The following is a 20,130-nucleotide window of genomic DNA, read 5'->3' on the forward strand; positions in this document are numbered from 1 at the left end:
CCGACGTTGCGTATAACGAATCCCACGAGTCCGATGTTGTTTGTATTAGATTATAGAGATTCGCGGATAGCTGTATCAGGTTCAATTAATCTGAGAGTGTCTATAACTAGTTTCACGAGTCTGAAGCCATCCATATCGACTCCCATGTGCCCCGGTAGATCTATAAAAGATCCTATAAATTCCTACTTGTTAAATTCTATCAAATTTCACTAGAAATGTAATATCTTACTTCAAAGATAAAGCGCATCAACCTATTGCCTATCGTTACGAATTAATAAAATAAATAAAAAAAAAAAAAGAAGATTCCTGTAGAAAGTTCGATTGCATTCAACGTTATTTATATTAAAGCTGTTTCGTTCAACGCGCCGTCGTCTATAACGTTTACATGGCATTGAAGATACGCAAAAGATAATACACACAAGCGAATTTAAACGCTATCCAATCTAGGTGAATCGTAAGCGTATACATCTCGTATATCTTGCGAGAAAAAGAGAGAGGAATTTCTAGTTTACGAGGCTGGATAAATATATTTTTACACCGGGCAAGATCACTGACCGAATAGAGGCAGCAGTAACCTGGCCCTCGGGCTATTCGCGGGGAATCCGCACCGTTTCACTTTATCGCCCCGTTGTCAGGCTATCCTGAAAATACGGAAACGTCACTGTACCCTTGGGGGTTTCTTCGTGGCAGTCAAGCCCGCAGCGGTGGAACGAAAATATAAACTCTAAGCTAGTAGAGAAAAAGCTGGCTTTGGGACGAAATTCGTGGGGAAATTTTCGTGAAAATCGTACATGAGCTATCCTATTAAAGGTATCGCGCAGCCTTTATCAAACCGTTTAGAAAACCACAAATCCCATCTTTTCTGTATGCCAATATACTATTAGAATTTTTTGATATTTGCCAATATTTTATATCAGTCGTTGCGTTCGCTCGAAATTTCTTTTCCTTTTTTTTCCTCTCTCTTGCTCTCCCGTTATCCTCCATTTTGTGCTCCTGTTACTAAATGCACCTAAGAGAATATGAAATTTCGTTTCGAGAGTTTCGACACGCCTTTGTGCGAACGTGTATACACGCACCGGTCGTCAATGCGCAGCTAACTTTCGCAGAGTGTACACTACTTCAAACTCGTTATCGGACAACGAGTTTTTCTAATCTACCAACTGAACGTTTTACATTTTAACGACATACATGGAAGAAGAGAGAAAAAAACAGGCAGTTAATATATCAAAGCGTGCATTATTAAACGAACAAGGGGATTTTCTCCGTTATAATCCCTGTAAAAAGGTTCTCGTTCTCGTTGAATTTTATAGTAAGGCGGAAAAGGGAAATAAAATTATCCATCTAACTTTCCGTAAGCGATGTTCTCTGTTTAATGTTCGTAAACAATTTCCAGACGCGAATGCTCACTGTGATCCTGTAGCTTTCTACTTGGTACGGTATATTTGTTTTTCAACTGGCGAATCGTCTAAATAATGAAGTTTATGCAGCTGCAATACTTCCTATGGAACGCATTGATGAACGGGGCTCGCGTGCTCCTTTTTACTTTTCCTTCGCCCCACTTGCTCACTCTCTGGAGTGGAGAAATAAAAACCAGAAGTTGACAAAGAAACGGAACCAAGAGGGACGCCGGCGAAATTTTCTCGCGTCGAACTCCGTCACGAGTGTTTTATCGAAAAGTTCGGGGGGTAACCGAGTTTCAATTGTCGAAAAGAGAATACCATATTTCCAACGCGACTTGACTCGGCTAACGGTGGCCGTAACACGAGAGTAAGTATCCATCCGACTAATTCATTGCTTAACTTTCCGAAGTGGCTGCTAGTCGCTGTGTAACATTGTCTCGAGCGTAATAAGAGAGCCGGAGGAATATTAACCCTCTGCTGTCCAGAGAAAATATTTATCACGAGCTGCTCGTTTACTCGTACCATCGGAGTTTTCAAGGAAAAGTTCAAATCCCTTCGCAAATTGCGTGCGAGGATATAATCAAACAAGAGACTGAATAGTTATGCGACGCGAGCTCGCTGATTTATAGCCCCGTAGCAGCAGAGGGAAAGAATATCAATGAAATTTGTGTAGAAATATCTTCTGTATCCTGAGTAAAACGTTGTATTTGAAAAAACGCTGACATGTAATTGTAACAAAATTGTAGAAACGGTGGTACATGGTTAAATTGGGTTTGTTGAACATCGCGGCTGTTGGGTTGTGTGTTTTTCGCGTACGTTGGAAAGAAAAGTTTAGGAAGCAAGCATCGGAAACTTGGGAAAGGAATTACAGGTCTTGAATCGAGAAATATAATTTTATAAAACTCAAAGAGAAGAATTTGATCCATGAACAAAATTGACGCTCCATATTGCCAAAGTCAGTGCGCTGAAGTTTGACGAAAGACGATAAAAAACAACGATGGAGGAAAATTTCAAGAACGTAGGTTATAGGGGGAACAGGTTGTCGCAACGACGTTAAACTCGCAGTAAAATTTCACTAAGGCGGATCTTGTCAACGAAATAGAAGAGAGGCGGACAAAATCTTTGCTGTCCCTCGTGGATTCGAGTTGGTAACGCTCAAGGACTAAATTTTTCAAACTCCACACTGGAATTATTCGATGGCTGTAAACGCTCTCATTGCAGATCATATGCATGTCGGCGAATATGCGCCTCGAGGATTGGCCACTCTCGTTGGTCGAAAAACACGATTACAACCAAAAGACACAAAATTTATAGGCAAAGTGGCCGGGCCAAGGAAAAAGAGCACCGATAGAAGAAAGCATATATAACCTGAGATGAAATCTATCGGCACGTAACCTTGTAAACGTGATGCCAATCAACATCCAGCTAACATCCCAAAAACCGAGCGAGCGGACAGTTTATAGGCGATCTATCGTTATCGATGCTCGTCGGATTTTAAAACTGCCTTCCTGAAACGAATAAAAAACGCGGAAGATTCGATACGAAAAGGCAGTTTTTAAATAGCAGCACGCGCCTCTATTGCGAGCGTCCGACCGATTGTACGCAAGTCCTCTTGTAAAGTCTGATAAAAAAGGAAACATCAGTCCGAACGTTTTCAACGATTGGAACAATTTTTTCCTTTTTGCTTTTGTTGTTTTCTTTTTTATTTTTCTTTTTTTTTCGCAATGTTTCGTATGAGAACGCGAGGATCCATTGTCACGGAAGTCGTGTGCAATTCCCAGCGGACAGCGAGAATGCAATAACGTCAGTACGCTAATGTTCGCGGAAATAATGTATTGCTGCTGGTAGTGTAAATTTCGCCCACTAGCTGGTCGATACAACGTAAATATGCGTTAAGGGGAAAGCTGAATGGTGGTACAGAGGAGGCATGGTTCGCGTCCGTGTACGTTCGTCCGTATCAATGGCCACGGTTAATATGTGTGAACGCGACGCTGTAAATGTGTGAACGCGAAGCGCAAGTCAGCGGGAAGATGAGAGGATGTGTAGGGGTTGAGGGGGTATGCGTGGTGTAATGGCCTGCTACCGAGGGTGCATTAAGGCGGTTTATGTACGCGAAGAGGTATGAGGTCTTTTAACCCAACTCAAATGCTGGTTTCATTGAAACCGTAGTGGTATATTCCAGGTGTAGCATTATGTCCAATAATCAATTTGGATGGTTCATTAAAATGACGTCAAAGTCGACCGAACGAATTGCGATTATAGATATCGCGTCGTATTAATTCGGACAGGATGCATCCTCTCGTTACCGCGGAAAATAACGAGATATACTAAGGTCCAAATATTATAGGGGATAAAAATACATATAATGGAGAATACGACCATTTCATAATAATTCGAATGCGGTAACTCTATATTCACCTAGATCGATCCCGTTTCATTAACAGTGCAATTAGAGATACGCGAAGTACTCAATTTCAAAGGTATTTTGTGTCAAAGCGTGAAGCGACTTGCTATTTTCCATCTCTTTCGATCGTCACTAATGCTCGTACGGATTAATAACGACAAATCGGCTCTGTGGCGATGACGATTTTAACATCCTAAACATAAATCCTACAGATGCTAGTTAAAAGTCTCTGTTTCCGTGTAAAAACACGGTCCACGTTATCAACAGGCGGATTATTACACAGGATTAAAAAATGGAACGTAATTAGAGCCATCGAGTGCGATCGAACCGCTGAATTCAGCGTAGAACGAGTTCTGCTTACAATCTCGTATCCTGACAAAAGAAGAAAAGTTACAGCAAAAGACGTCGGGATCTTTTCTATTAAATCGTTACGAGGCTTTTGTTGCGCCGACACAATGGACAAAACAGAGATAAAAGAAAATGAATGGACGGCGTGTCATTTGCAGGGAATGATGATGCACTCTCACGGTAGGTGCATTAAGGTGGTTTATGCACGCGAAGAGGATCATCCACTTTCAAGGCTCGCGTCACTGTCTCTCTGAAACCGCGACGGATTATGAAGGTAGTAAAACGTTTAAATCGATAACCGGCTGAAGTCGTTCACCGCAGGGACTTCGTCTTAGGTTCGCGACAGAAAATTGTTTTCCATCGTTCCTTGCTAAAGATAAATCGATGTTTCTACGTCGCGTTTGAATATTGCATGAAAGGTCTACAAACGATCATCGATACATTTTCAGCGAGTGCGAGTGCACCAACAATCCAAAGAATGAAACGTGACAAACCAAATGAGTTATTTACTGCCCTTTTTGTATGCCATCCACATACGCGATAAATCACATTTCGAAAATATTTTCGACAACGAAATTTTATGACGAGCAGATTTTATCATCTGCGATAAACGATTCCGTTCGACGTTCGTTGAGTACGAGTATGACAAAATCAACAACGTGACTGATAATCGATTCGTAATTTACAGTTATCGAAAAGTGCCAAACGGTGACTAACGAGCCCATGTTTCTTACGCGCAGGCTGTCTTGCTCAACGGTATCAGACATAATGTCAAACGAGTACAGCGGATGTCTACGAGAAAAGCGAAAATCCACTTAGAAAGCTGAAAAGTTATGAACGAGCGCGTGATTTATGCTTACAGAGAGCTTCATACCCTTTGAGATCTCGTAATCGCCTTGCGCGACGATGGCCCATGATAAATACGTAGCAAGGCGTTTAAATCAATAAACGCGTTACTCGTTCTCACGAATTAATCCTACGCGCACCATTTTTCTCCTCCGACACGGTTCGAATAGCGTGCTTCCTTCGTGTATTCGGTTGACGAGAACGATGAATTTATTAAACGTTACATCATACGGCAAAAGGTTTGCTGATTCATCTTCGCCCGATTCAATGCACTACACGCCTGCCCGCTTTTGCGAGGCTACCAATCATAATTCGAAGCTGCACCAGAGAATATCGAACGAACACGGTGTATAACTCAGTGGAGATACCCCCCTCCACCAAAAAAAGGGCGGTCTCGAGCCCGGACAGATCGGAGCTTATTCTAATTTATATTGGCACGAATTAAAGGATTACGTTATAACCGAGAGTGAATTATGGGCCACGTTATATCCGTTCCGATATATCGATCCGACGCCAACGGCCAAAACCGTGGCCGATACATTTCGTCGTGGAACACTTTTAACTCCGCGCGCTCCGCGGCCGCGCGCCACACGAACGATTACACACATAGACTAGCGTGTTATATTTTCCTGGAATTAAACACGAGACGAGCATGTGTTACCTTCCATCAGACCTTTATTTGCCGTGCGTTCGTCGGGTAAATTGAAAACAAATTAAATTCCTGAAACTGATTGTGCGCCGTGCCTCTATACAATTAATGTAAAACTGTCCTGTAATCCGGCCGGTTCGGGATGTAAATACGGAATATAACTACTTGAAACAAAAAATTCCTGTCCGTGCTGCTGTTTGGTTGCCCGCTATTCTGGAAAGGCGAACGAAATAAAGGTCGATCTGTTTCCATTATCTCGTTCGTCCATCGAAAGAATATGCTGTAGGAATTGCAGATTCGTCCACGTTCATTTCAATTGCAAATGAACCATCCACGACGGTTACATCGTCGAAAAGCACGCCCGCCGTTGTCAACACTGTCTCTCTACTTTTTTTAGAAACATGGAAATTTGAGCGACAACCGAAACGTTTCGTTCCAAGCAAAGAGTAGAATCGTCGACCAAATAGATCTCTAAATACCTGTCGTATTCTTCTAATTCCTATTTCGAAAGTTCGTAATTTTCTCGCGGCTTGTCATCTTCGATTATACCGCGAAAAATCGAAGGCTAGTTACGGTTGTTTTGCCACCGAATGCGTAAAATTTTCACTGCCTCCAAGACGCGCATTGAAAACCATACAGTGGAACAATAGCTACCTACCTACCTTCCAACGAGAAAACCGGCATTGTCCCCGTAAACGTTGTATTCTCTGGAGGTGTGTGAAGAAAGGAACGAAGACAATATACACGATTCGACTTGCATTCTGCTTTTCACGAAACACGCTCTTGTACCTTCCTAAACCCAGATAGATCGAGCCGTTTTAGGGCGATAAAAATTTCTCTTTGAATCCTCGTTAAACCCGTGTAAAATTAACTCCCTCGTACATAAACTTTTGCAATGAGTCTTATCGATAAATTTTAGAAGAGATAATGCAATTTGGCAGATACAGTTCAGCTAGGCTTAGTTCAACTTCAGCTACAAGCAGGGACACGACGGAGAAGATTCGAAGCCAACAGAGGAAGAGAGAGAGAGAGAGAGAGAGAAAGCTCCAGCTCGCAGAACGCTGCAATTCCCAACTGATTAGCAAAGTTAAACTGTTTCAATGCTGGATAATACTTAGACCGGTGACTAGATCCAGAAACTTGGCGTGTTGACACCGTTCGTTCAAACTCCACCAAAAATATGAATGTCCTCGACCATAGCCGTCTTGACTATTAAGCGTCCTAGTCCCTTCTCAAACGAGAGAAGAAAAAAAGAAGAGGAGAGGAATAAAAGAGAGAAATAAAAGATAGAAGAGGGTGGACGATGAGCGCGGCAAACAGCCAGATCGGCTACAACCAGCCGCTCGTTTTTCGCTCGAGAGCCGTCAATGTGTGCATATACGTGCGTATGTGTGCACACATACCCGCTCAATCTTCTCCAATTAAATTCTATTGGAATTGGTGCAAATGCCAATACCGGCCGGGCGGGAGCATTCATTGTGTTGAGATAATGAGGGGCTGCGCGCGAGGAAAGCGTACAGCTTAACGGATAGAATACGGTATACCGGAACTATGCTGTGCCATACCGGCTACGCTATAGCCAGGAAGCCGATAATGCTATATCGCGATGCGTACTCCAGGGGCCAGACCGTAGAACGTCGTCTACTCTGAGTTTATTATGCTGCATTATGCCGCGGTATGCTATATTACGGATACGGTATGTCGTTCTAAGGACACCCCGTGCTACGAGAGACATCGCCACGTTACGTTAACCCGGGGCACCTTCTCTTACGTTATAGCGGTTTAATTGCGAGCGTATCGCGTGCACGTGTTGTACTGCTTGATGATGGAAACTTCGTACGTTCTCATGGCTTTCCAATATTGTTTGCCCTGGCTATCGATTACACGACGCCGTAATATCTCACCTTTGACGCTAACATAATCCTGATACGAATTCATTCAGATTTCGCAAACGTACGCTTCAACCGTAACTTCATAATTTTGTCACGGAGTTATTAAAAGTATGATAATTAGAAAAATCCCAAGCGAAAACCTCCGCGTAAATCCTTTTGCACGATGTCGTATTTAGTCCGCCTCTAATACATTAATTCGCAGTTACTTTAACTCGCATCTCGTAGGATTCGTAAATGAGTTTACTCTCTTAATTATATGATTTGAAAGACCAGCGGCGCGGCATACGAAACCGCTTTCGTGCCATGCATTTCGAAGTATATCGTGCAAATATTATGTATGATTTTGAAAAAGTCGTGTCTTTTGTGTGACTAAACGTCGAGAAACGCCACGGAAGAGACTCTTTCGCAGAGAGAGCTTTGACAAATTTTCAAGTGGGATCGACGCGCGAGAAGAGACTAGGGGCGGTCTTTAGCCGAACAACTTTTTCCTCTCCAACTACCAACGAAGAATTTCTGACCGATCGATCCTTCGAATTAGTTCTGGATGCATTTAGCGGAGAGAACCAGGCAGATCTGTTCTTCCCGACCAATCTCCTCGAGTCGCAAAGTATGAAGCGCTATCTCCGTTTTTCGACTTTCCGACCGTTTCGACAATAACGCAAATTACAAAACTCCAGTCCCGAGCCGTTACCAACTTTTACCGTATCTCCGCGAATAACTTCGTTAATTTTGCGTGGAACGAAGGTTATATCCAGCGAATACCAAGGAATGCGGAATCATGTTTCACTGGCTCTCCTCCTCTGCTCCGCCTCCGCCTTGCTGACTCCTTCCATTCTCCAAAATCGTTTCTCAGATAAGGCAAAATTTCATTGCGATTTTCAAAAGTATTCCGCTCATTATCGTTGTTCCACCATCCTATCTATAAGGTTCGATCTTCGCAGACATCTTCTTTCGATCGATTTCCCAGCACGAATCTGAGCCCAACATCGAATAATCGGATTTCGCTTATCGTTATTGCGTAAAGGACTATCTTTTCCCAGTTTGGGGAATGAAAATATTTATTAATTCCCGCGATATACTATCTTTGAAATGCCCTATGTAATTCCCTTTTAAAATTAGCCACGTTGCTTACTCCAGTCCTACGGGACGTGCTTATTTTTGTTCCTTGCAGATGCAAATTACAGACGTGGTTAAGCCCACAGCTTTGCGTCGCGTATAATCGAAATACAGGACAATGTCAATTAAATACGCAACGCGATAACGATCACTGATTTTATCGGAGGGAAACAGAAAGAAGAAGCTACGATCGATGTTAATTCCGCGATAGTTTACTTCCTGTTTCCATTACGCTTGTAATAAAATTCATATCAATCGAAAGCTTAGTTAATACGGTATTCGTTCTCATTAAAAAGGATCTTGTTACGAGTATTTGGTAACAACCGTGTACAACGTTAAGGTCTATGTATATCGCATTGAAATTGATTTATTATTGAAATCGATAGAAAGACCAGTCGTTTCCAGAATCTCCACTAATTTGACTATATACAAACGATGAACCAATTATTATTTAATTAATCTTTATCGTGTACATGATTCAAAGAGTATGCATTATTAATATTAACATATTAATATTATTTACTTGTTATTATCAACGTGATAAACCCTTTGTTAGAGTACGTGTACAGTTACATATATATGACATGAAATAAAATTACACGTAGCAAAAGAAAAACAGAAAGGATTAATTCACACGAGATTATGCAAACGATTTTAACAGTTATATACGACGATGTGAGCAGAGTGGTTGAAGGTAGTTAAAGAAACAAGAGGAAAAGCTAATCTTGTTGCAGAAATTGTTTGCATTTACAAGTAGACAATTAAGATAGTTATATTGGCCATAAAGCGTGCAATGTGTTCCAGGCGTAAAGAGAGCACGAATTCTTATACGACAGGCTGGAGTACTAAAACTAAATTTGTAAAATGAAGATTAATGGAAGATGCTCGAAACCACAACTCGCTATTAAACGATATTAATCGTTTAAGTTGACAATTGCGAAGAATACGGATAAAAAAAAAAAGATACAAGAATTCGCTCTACCAAATCACTACAGGATCGTTTCTCAATCATAGACGCAACTTTTCGGCGTGCCTCGATGTATTTCCGAAACTGGCAAATAAATCGAGCCCTCGATTACACGCATGTGCGGCAGCCAGTGCCGCTTGTTTTGCAGGCTTACTTTCGAGATGGGCCAGCAACTTTCCAGACTAAAGAACGAGTGTACTCGGAACTGGCAGACAGAGCGGGGGTAGAGCAATGGCAAATGGCATAAGTTGGCCCGAGTAAACTCACCTGCTATTCTCCAAGGCTGGAAAATACGTGCACACCGGGGGAACTGGAAAAGGACTGCGGAGAGGAAGTACGTCGGTCGAAGAGGACCAAGAGAACAGAAAATAGCTATGTACACTACTATATACGTATATGTATATAGATACGTATACAAATACATGTATTCGTACGAGATGAATGTAAATTTCAAGAACCAGGCAGGAATTGAGCAGTGTCCACTCTGCATGCCGCATGGAAAACTTTTGTTGAGCGTACTATGTAATGTCCTTTAACTCTTCGAATCTCCACCACAGCCGCTATCATCCCCCTCACGGCTACGGGTACCACTACCCCCGCGGGTTCGCCAGTTTTCAAGCGTCCAGCATCCGTGCACGGATAACGCGCACGTTGGTGAAAATAGTTTTGGACGAGTTAACAAAACGACGCCGAGAGTTTCGAGGCTAGCGCCGATTTACCGCCGGCCAGACGCTCGCCCTTTCGCTTTGCATGCTTATTTCCACGGCTTTGCCCCGTTTCGTGCGACTACTTGCTTGCGTTTAATCGCTAGAGATAAGAGTTGATGACGGAGATAGAAGGATTAGACAGGCAGCTAACGAGATTAAATCAACAGACCGCCACCGCTTTCGGAAGCTCGCTGATATCGGACAATGCTACTCGGACAGACTTGTCGTAATCAACGGATATCGTTTTAATCACAGTCGCACGAATCAAGATGCTGCTATAGGGATATACTTGACCTTATATCGTTCTATGTAGCTACGGATGGAATTTGCAGATTTGGTTCGAACAGTTGGTAAAGCCGAGGTTTTCGCAGAAAATACGAGAATACAGAAATATATACGTAGGTATATATATAGAATGTAATCGAACGTGTCACGAGCAAACAAGGATATTAATAGTTGTCTAATTTGTTTTACCGTATTCAGAAATAAAACGATAACTCGAAAACCGTTTAAACTCTACTGGGAAAATATTGATCCACGATAAATGCTTCCATTAATGTGTATGAAATATTTGTAGCGCGAGAGCGGTGCAAATATTACACGAATCGTTCGACCGAATCGGGTCGTATAAATTCATGGCATAAAAATTTCTCATGGTAAATCGTTCCATAGGTATCGTGTATCATCGTCGCTTCAAGTATCGAAACGCGTGCTCATATATTTCGATTGTTCTTTTGAAAAAAGAAAAAATAGTAAACAGAAACGGCGAACGAGACCAAATGACGCATTCTCGGATCAGAGTGTTGGTAATTTGAATTTGCATGTCCAACGTCGAAAAATGATTCGCGTGTCAGTTCCGTGATTGAAACGTTACGTTCGGAAACACAAACGTTCGACGGCCATTTATTTCGATCTTTGCCTCGGTATTGACGAGTTAGTTACCATCCGTGCATGTATAAACCTTCACGTACAGAGGGGTTCATTCGACGCGAGTAATAAGAAGTGACGTGTAATTTCGCTCGACCTACATTTTACTAGCGATTCACTAGACGCACGACGTTTTAAGAGTCTCGCCCCTCGAATGTAACATTGATCGTCCCTCCATCGAAACCTCTTATTCGCATCTGCCGCATCGCACTTTTTATTTTCTCTTTTCCTTCCTTTCTGCACTCTCTTCTTTCCCTTCTCTGTTTCTTTTTTCACAAGGCGATGCCCGTATCATCGAATCGCGCCACAAGGAACGAACGAAATTAATAAATCCATCGACTTCGAGTCCCGAGGTTGTTTGATGTCGCAATCAGAAGATTAATTAATCCGTCGTCCCCCGTAATTACGTTCCCACGATTGTCGGTCAACCACCACTGAGAGAGTTTTCGAACGACCACGGCGACCGATAAAAGTTACAGAAATAATGGCTCCAACCCTGGAATGGTAGATCGATGAATATTTTACGGCCCTGGAATGGCACATAACGGACGCTTGCAACGCTTTCATCGTCCGCAAATATTACCCCGAATCTGGATGGTATGTCGGCCGTGTACACCGTTACGTTGGTCACTAGGTGTCGATGACAGCCGTCCGAATGATGGTGATGTTGTATTCGAGCGAATACCCGACGAAAATCACGTTTTGACCGTAGCGAGAAGCATAGCGACCACCGACGAGACCGAGCGGAAAGAAATATCAAGTCCCATAGAAAAGGGAGCGTAAATTTAAAATTAAAGGGAAAAACGGTGCTCGCGCTTCTTACAAGTCGACATCGGATAAGAGGGCCAGGTGGAAATTCTTTTTCTCGCGCGAATTACTTCGGCTCGTTTTCTCTCTCTTCTTCTTTCGCTTTACCTTTAACTACATTTAGCAATGGAGAGATCGCCGAGAGACGACGCGATTAAATGAAAATTGCCCACGCTTGTCTATGGAGGATCAGCCGGAATAGGATTAGGTGTCCTTTACAGCGTTTCAGGATTTACGCTTTTTCAATTAAGGACATTTAGTCGGACGACTGTCCGTGAAACACGATGCAAAATTATCTCGCAAGGAAAACGTTCGTCGAGGAGAAACTAATATAAGTAACTATACCGGAAACCTCTTTAGACTACATTATACGTAAATTCGCTGTCCCAGACTGTACGGAACTTGCACGTTCATTGTTTTAAAACCACTCCGCTACCGACACCCTGTTCCTCCGTAAAAGTTCGCTCGATTTTCCTATAAAAAACTCGCAACGAAACTCCAACAGCCAACCCACGGAACATGCGCGTTAATCTAATCGTGAATTTTACACGTGCAACAATTATCGTTCGCCTGTCTAATGCACTCGCTAACTTCTTGGGTTCGTTTGCATAATGCAACTGGTCCTTTGAACTCGAGGAAACAATCGGAATTAGCGATCGAGAACACATCGGATCGTATTACATCGTCTAGAAAGCGACGAAATTCGCGATTACTCTTGTGTATCATAAAACCCAACGCGGTAGTCCCGCCGTTTTACAACTGTCGTTCTCGAGGTGCGGTACGACAAAGCGGTTACCAAAGTCACGATTTATCGGACAAAAGTTTGCTCCGTTAAAACGATTGAAACGAAAGACCGGGGGAATTCGATTTGCGAAACTCGCTTCAAACTCGCTACGGAACTACCGACTTCGCACACTCTGGCCAAGAATTCGATTTTCTTTTTACAATCATACGCACCAACGATATTCTTTCGCGTTAACGTGTTTGCCATTTAACGCGCGTTAAATTAAAATCCTTGTTGTTGTTCGACCAGTCGTTAAAATGCCACGGTAGCCTGTAACGCCGCGCGAGCGAACGACAATCACTCTTTTTTACACGAGATTAATTTGAAAAATATAACGAGAAGAAAGAAACGCCGCGAGTTTAGAACGCGCGAAAGACACGAGCCAACAGCTACGAACAAAAACCTGACACGATGAAAAAGAAACTCGCATGGACGATAAACATCGTCGAAAAAGATGTCTTGGCTGTTTGAGAAATAAACGAGACCGCCCTGACGCGTTAGACTACTGACTGTGACGTTAATTAATCATACGAGAGACGGCGAGTTACTTGACTCTGATAAATTATCGCTACCGGAGGAATTAGCTTTCACGACGGATAAATTTCATATCTGCCTATCTATTCAGGATCGTTCGTTCTTTTTCCATAATCCTGCCGTTCCGGCGAAAAGAAACGGAATGCGGCAATGATGCATCATCGATACGAAAGCCTAGCTAACGAGGGACCCGTAACACTTTATTCTCTAAAACTTCCAAGCGGTGAAATGAAACTATTAGATCACACGTTAGAAAAAATGAAACGTTCGCAAAATTAATCGATTACTATTGTACTACGTTACGATCGAACGTTCAATTTCGCCTAAACGCATGAAACCGTGTGCATCATCAAGAAATCATGACGCAGCGATTTTGTATTGTCGAATGCACCTGAACCGTGGCCCATATACATGGGCCGCGAGTCGGTTATCACTAACGTTTACGTAGCGTTGATAACGCACGCTTCATGCACGAAACTCCACGAGGTGGAACCAAGATAAATGAGCGAAATTCCGATGGGTCCAATGCATTTTGTCTCGCGCGTCATTAGTCAACGCTTTATCGAAAGCGTACCACCGACTCGAAGAGGATCGATCCAACGTCCCCAAAAAAAGCTTTTCCATAATCCACTTGCTTGCATCTCGCGTTAACGATAAAACGAAAGAACGGAGGAGGAGGAGGAACGTAAAAAAACAGAAACGGAGGAGACGAGAAATATGCAGAGAGAGAGAGAGAGAGAGAGAGAGAGAAATATAAGAGAGAGAAGGGGGAGAGAGAGAGAGAAGATAGAGGAAAAACATTGGAAAAAAGAGGGAAGAATAGTTAGATAATTCGGTTGATCACAATAAAAACGTGTTCACGTACATTGTTGCCTCTGGACATCTCGACGAACATGATAATGCTGGTGAAGCGTGTCACGTGCCAGGTGGACAGCTGAACTTCCGATTCTTCTTTTCAAAAAGAAAAGTCCACTTGGATGCTCTTCTTTCTTTTGTTCGGCGAGAAACGACTGAGAAAAATAGAGAACGCGCGAACGGGAGAAAGAAAGCAAGTGCGAGAAAGCGAGCGAGTAAATAAAAGATAGAATGGAAGAGAGTGCGAGGGAGAGAAAGAAACGCGCGAGGACAGGCACGTCAGTTGCACGAGACTTTGGCAAACACCTTGGAGTAGGTCGCGAGTAGGTTGACACCTTCAGGGGAGAGGTCGCGCGCAGAACTGACACCTCACGCGCGCGGTCCAGCTACCCTCAGCATCCAGCAGCAGCAGCAGCAGCAGCAGCAGCGGCGGCAGCGGTGGCGGTAACCGAGGGGGATGAAGCGGAGCACGCGCGAAATTCCGCCCCTGTACTTCTCCTACCCCCTATTCCTCCCTCAACCTCCACCACCGATTCTCTGCTCTATCTCTCTTTCTCGCAACCACGCGTTTCCCTCGTTCTACGTCGACTACGTACAGACCTGTTTTGTCCTGACTCCAGCCTCGCGCCATCGCTTCTCCCAGAAAAGGATGTCAAGAGGTGAAACGAAAGGCGAACTAGGCGATAATTATCGGCCAGATAGCCGGGATCAGCGTGGTTTTTCAAAAGGAAAAACCCGATCCTCGTTTCGAGAATTTACTTTGCATAAAGAGCAGTAAAACGTAACGAGATATTGTTTAAAACTTTCATACGTAAATTTGTTCCTTGTTCGACCGAGTGACGAATCAACTTTATGAAATACTCGATTAAACGTATATATCGTATCAGAAATAAATCGACCCGCTTAAAAGTAACTAAAGCCAACGGCATCCGGAGGAGGAAACTTATTTTTAAGAAGTTCTTTCAAACTTCTCATCCTTCTCTGAGATCACGTTTCAGGGCTCCACCGATCGCAAAATTCTCCGATCCGCCACGACGTTCTGTTCCCCTATGAAATCATTTCGTATGAAACGTGATATTTGCCGCGTGTCACGTATTTGTTGAAAAAATATTTTACGAAGAAGGGAGAGAGAGTGGCTTTACCACAAACTGGCTTACTCGCGTTATGGAAAATTTCACGTGTGCAGCCACGTAACAAAAGTTAATTTCAGTCGACCTTCGGCATCTGGCAAGCGTAAAGGTATATGAAAGTGAGCACGCGCGAAATTTCACCCTTGTGCACTCTCGAGCGCACCAGCGACCCCTTTACAACTCTGCATCTCGTCTACCCGACCCTCGCACCTACCAAGGGGTGAAACTTTTCTTAATAATTACTGGCCAATGGAGGTCATATTGTGCGACCCGATGGCCCGGCTTATTTAATATTCGAGCGTCGGCCGTGCACGCGAGATCTTGCACCCGGATACACACATGCATGACACTTCAACCATGTTGTTCTTCTTGTTCTTACAGGGTTAATGTTTAATGCATCGCGTTGGTGCAATAAATGACGCCTTTTGTCCCCAGTTCATTATTTCGGACTGGAGCCCTTTTGTTTTACAGCGCGCACAAAGTGATTCGATAGGAATTTCGGATGACGCGTCGGTTAATCGCCGGTTTATTATTCCTAAATATCAACCCGAAAGGGTAACGCGAAATTTTCCAGTTATTTAAAAAATCCACGCGGAAATACGAAATAGTCACGATTAATGCAACTCGAAACATTAAAAGCGTTCTTAGCGCCGGGAAAGTGTACGAGGTAGGCAAAGGCAACCGGAGAACTTTTAATATTCGACGGTGTACAAAGCTTTATACGTATTATGATCGTTGCACGGAAAACATACGCGTCGTTACGTTAGTTTCGCAAATTCGAATATATTCATTTCATACGCATTTCTAGTCATTTAGTCTTATTATTGCAGGCTCAATCATTCGACCAACATCGTTTTGAAATGAATTCGTGCTCAAATTAATTTTCGGTAGTAAACGCAGTACCGAAATACACGTTGATTAGAGTAAAGCTGCACTGTTCATCTGCTGAATGCAGGGTCTCCGCGTATCGCAGCTACAAATTTCGCAATCCCGATTATTAAATGTATAATTTCGCATGCATGTGCTACACACTACCAGAGCCATCGGATTATCGCGACAAACAAATTATCGCGCACGTCTGATATTTTAATGGACGTCGATGAAGACGATCGATATTTCGAAAACGAGTTAGAAAATGCAGGACAAGAAGAGCCGCGCGTTTGATCGTGCGAAAAACCAAGGTTCGTTATATCGAGCGTCAAAAGCGCTACAGAAGATGGAAACGCTAGGGCAATTTTTTCGATCGATCCACAGAGATAAAAAAAAAAAGTGTGCCGGAACAGAGGCTCGAGATTAAAATTCAACCGCGTTCAGATCTACTTTTGATCGCGATAAAAGCGAAATCTCTAGCAATTATCGTCGTGGCATTCCCTATCGTTTCCCGTTTACTTCTGAGCGAGGGCTTTTCATTGTCTGAAGAAGGCCGAATAGAAAAGGGGAGGGATGTACAAAACAGAAGAAAAGAAAGAAAGAGAGAGAGATGGGACGAAGGAGAAGCAAATTGCAGCAGTTGAGACAGCAAAGCGTAGGGAAGAAACGCGAAAGAATAGTAGAGTTGGTCGCCCGTAACCGAAAGAGACGACGAAAGGAAGGCTTGTGAACGAGGATGCGGAGCCGTGGGGACAAAGAAAGACGAGGATGAAGAAAGGGGGACAAAGGTATCAAAAAGAGTAACGGAACACAGGTAAAAACGCGAACCGCGAAGAATGTCCTTTCACCGGTTGACGAGGAGAGCCTCGGGTTTCCATTTCACGATAATAATGAAACGCTATACCGTGTGGTATCGAAACATCTAGTTGATAAACAGGAATTTTCAGGCTAATGACGCTTTCAGGTAAGTAGTGACGCAAATGCGATCGCTGGAATGGCAATTAATTATCAGGCTGCAGCTATGGTGCTTCAGCATCCGAGAGGCGTTGTTTCATGAAATTATCGAAAGTCGGTCGGTCAGCCTCGCTCGATCGAACGTGTTTAAAGTTAAATCTGACGAATGTACCAGGGCGAAGCTCACGCGAACCTGTCATTAACGGAAAAAAGTATCTTCAAATTGAATCCACTGACGATACTGTTTGTCATTGGATTATGATTCAAACTCGATATCATTTTGTTCGCGTACAACTTTTATACCTACGTGTGCGATTTTCCAGCATTTTAAAGTCAATATACACAAGTCCTTAGGTGTAGGCAATTTCATTAACGTGGATAGTTTTAAGCGTATCCCATACAACTTTTAAACGATTATTGCGATGGCATAATCGCAAGTTGCTCCGGTAGCACGGGATAGCATCTGGTAATTAGAAACTTGAGATCATGATAGCTTACGTACCGCATGGGAATTTCCGCCCGACTACCGGGCTTGCATGAATATAAGAAAACAGACCGGTTACTCCTTTGCTTCTGATTTAAATGGATAAAGCCGTAATGCAGCTTATTAAAATCGGCTAACAATGCAATCGAGTCCGGAACTGATTATTCCTATCTGCCACTTGTCTTCAGAGTGATCACGTTAAATATTCATAACGGGTTACACTTGTTCAAAGAAGAGGGTTTCCAAGACGAATCTTCTCTCTTAAAACCTTTTAAAGGCTCATCGGTTACCTTTCACTTCCTTTTGACAATCCGTTCGACTCTAGCTTCTTTTACCCACGACAAAGAAAAAGGAAGATCTACAGGACTCTCCGCGTACATAGGAACCATCGAAAAGGCTACTTCGATTATCGATTATGTTTGGCCCTTGATAACATCGTACCGTTTACCGTGACCGCAGTTCCCGGTTGTAAGGGACCTCGAGAGCACTTCCGGCTGTGCAACGTTACAGCCCCATCCTTTGAGATCTGCGTAGTCAAACCCTTGCCATATTCCAAAGGCAGCAATTCTGCGGTTAAATTTATAACAGTCATAACAAATTTATTACCTGTAATTATTTGCATACTAACTCTGACAAGAGATAAACAAATCGGATTCTGAATTTTATAACTGTCGAAAGTACCATCGACGCGTTTTATCAATTACAAACACTGTATTTCTGCCCGACGTTTGCTGTCAACGCGTTGTCAATATTCCCATGTGATCACAAATATCCAACCTATTTCTCGATTCAAATATAATATCTATAACTAGTTTTCGGGCACTTCAACATCAATTTTCTACGACTTCTGAAATACTGACGTCCTAGTTTCCTTCATCCTATAAAAGTCTTTGAAACACAAGGTTAAACCGAATCACGCGTGTTTTCATCCTTTTCTCGCCTTGTAAGAATTTTGAAATATCTCTAAGACGATAGATACACGTTCACGGACACGAAGAATGGAACTTACCGCGTTTCCTTTTCGTTCGTGCTGCCTGAGGAAATATTGTTTTAAATTTCTCCGGATAGAATCGATCGGCGTTCGGGAGAAACCGCTGAAATCTTCCAAAATGCCTTTAAGCCGTGAATCACCTTTCTTCTTGGAATCAGAAAGAAACTTTCGTGAAACAGATCGTCCAACGTAACATCACCGTTGTACAATGTATGGTTTCTTGGTACTGTCATTTGTTCCCACTTGCTTGCTAGTTTGATAAAAAGTAGACAAAGAAAGTGTGGACAGACAATCACGAGGAACTGCTTATGATGAGAAGTTGGGCAAAACGGAGAGACAGACGGACGAGAGAAGTTTACCTGAAACTATACGATGGGGTAGCCTTACTATGCAAAACGATTCTTCCGGTCAGAAGTTGTTATCGCTAATAGCTACCAGTTATCAGCGCTCTGTTCGATTTCTCGGGCTGTCGCCACGTCACGTTCGCGTCTAACGCTGCCTGTAATATACACACGCTACCAACTACGTACACGTATCGATTTTGATGAACTTTAACAAGAACAACATACGGAAGAGTTTATGTCTTTTCACGATTATCTTTCGTAGCGGTTTATTCAAACTTTCTTGGACGAAAACTTGAAGAGAAATCGACGGACAAACGGTTCTGTGTTTGTGGTCGATTAGTTATTGAATTATTTTGTAAGAAAGTTGAACGAATCGATCGGAGGAGTATTCTGTATTCTACAGAAATAGTAACTACGAAGAAGGTGGGGAAATTGAATTTAAGTACAGATACAAGCAACCAATCAACCGTCTTGTTACGAGCAAAGTTAGTATAGACTTCTGGTACTCGGTCAGTGGTGTGCGGTCTGTGGCTTACGATATTGAACGAAGCGAACTATGGTGACACATCCATTCAATAACGGTACTATTTTTTAGAGAAAAAAAAAGATCGATTAATCGTTTCCGATCTCGATTATAAGCGGTTCGCATTTTTCAAACACGCTGCATCGAATCCCCAGATAGATCGCTCGGAGAACCGTATTATTAACGAGAAACAAAAATATTTTCGCAGCCGTTTAACGCGATCGCATCGGATTCACAAAAGTTATCGTGCGTCTAGACGCGGAACAATAATGCCTTGCGAAATAAAAGGAAACATGAGAAGAAACTACAACGACCGTCAACAAAAGAGAAATCCTTTTCTATCTAGACAATAAAGAGTTTTAAATGCATGCGTAGCGGAGCGAGTATTTTTTATTCCAACAATAAGTTATCGTTGATCTATAGGTCGATGTCTCGAGGAAGCCAGATATTGGAAATTGCAAACGGAGACAGAACAGTCTGGCTGATTATCCGATTATTCGGTTCCCCGGAACATTTGCAATTTACGTCTGGAAGTACCATCGGTTCAACCTCTCCTTTGGGGTCGTTCCTTCTTCTCCCGCTATCTTCGTTACCGCTT

General features: G+C 42.8%; 1 protein-coding gene across 7 annotated transcripts in view; it reads right to left on the minus strand.

The window, feature by feature from the left end:
• The window catches only part of LOC117206803 (Down syndrome cell adhesion molecule-like protein Dscam2), a 123,050-nt gene extending 108,429 nt beyond the window's left edge, over positions 1 to 14,621 (minus strand). For 6 of the 7 annotated variants that reach the window (XM_033446450.1, XM_033446447.1, XM_033446446.1 and 3 more), the window contains exon 1: positions 14,247 to 14,611. The gene's annotated coding sequence lies outside the window, so the exon portion shown is untranslated. Of the gene's footprint in view, positions 1 to 14,246 lie in introns of all 7 variants that reach the window. The other variant, XM_033446445.1, reaches the window with a different exon arrangement.
• Positions 14,622 to 20,130: the final 5,509 nt, after the last annotated feature.

This window comes from Bombus bifarius, unplaced genomic scaffold (genome assembly GCF_011952205.1).
Source record: "Bombus bifarius isolate JDL3187 unplaced genomic scaffold, Bbif_JDL3187 scf7180000008008, whole genome shotgun sequence".
Lineage (NCBI taxonomy): Eukaryota > Metazoa > Arthropoda > Insecta > Hymenoptera > Apidae > Bombus > Bombus bifarius.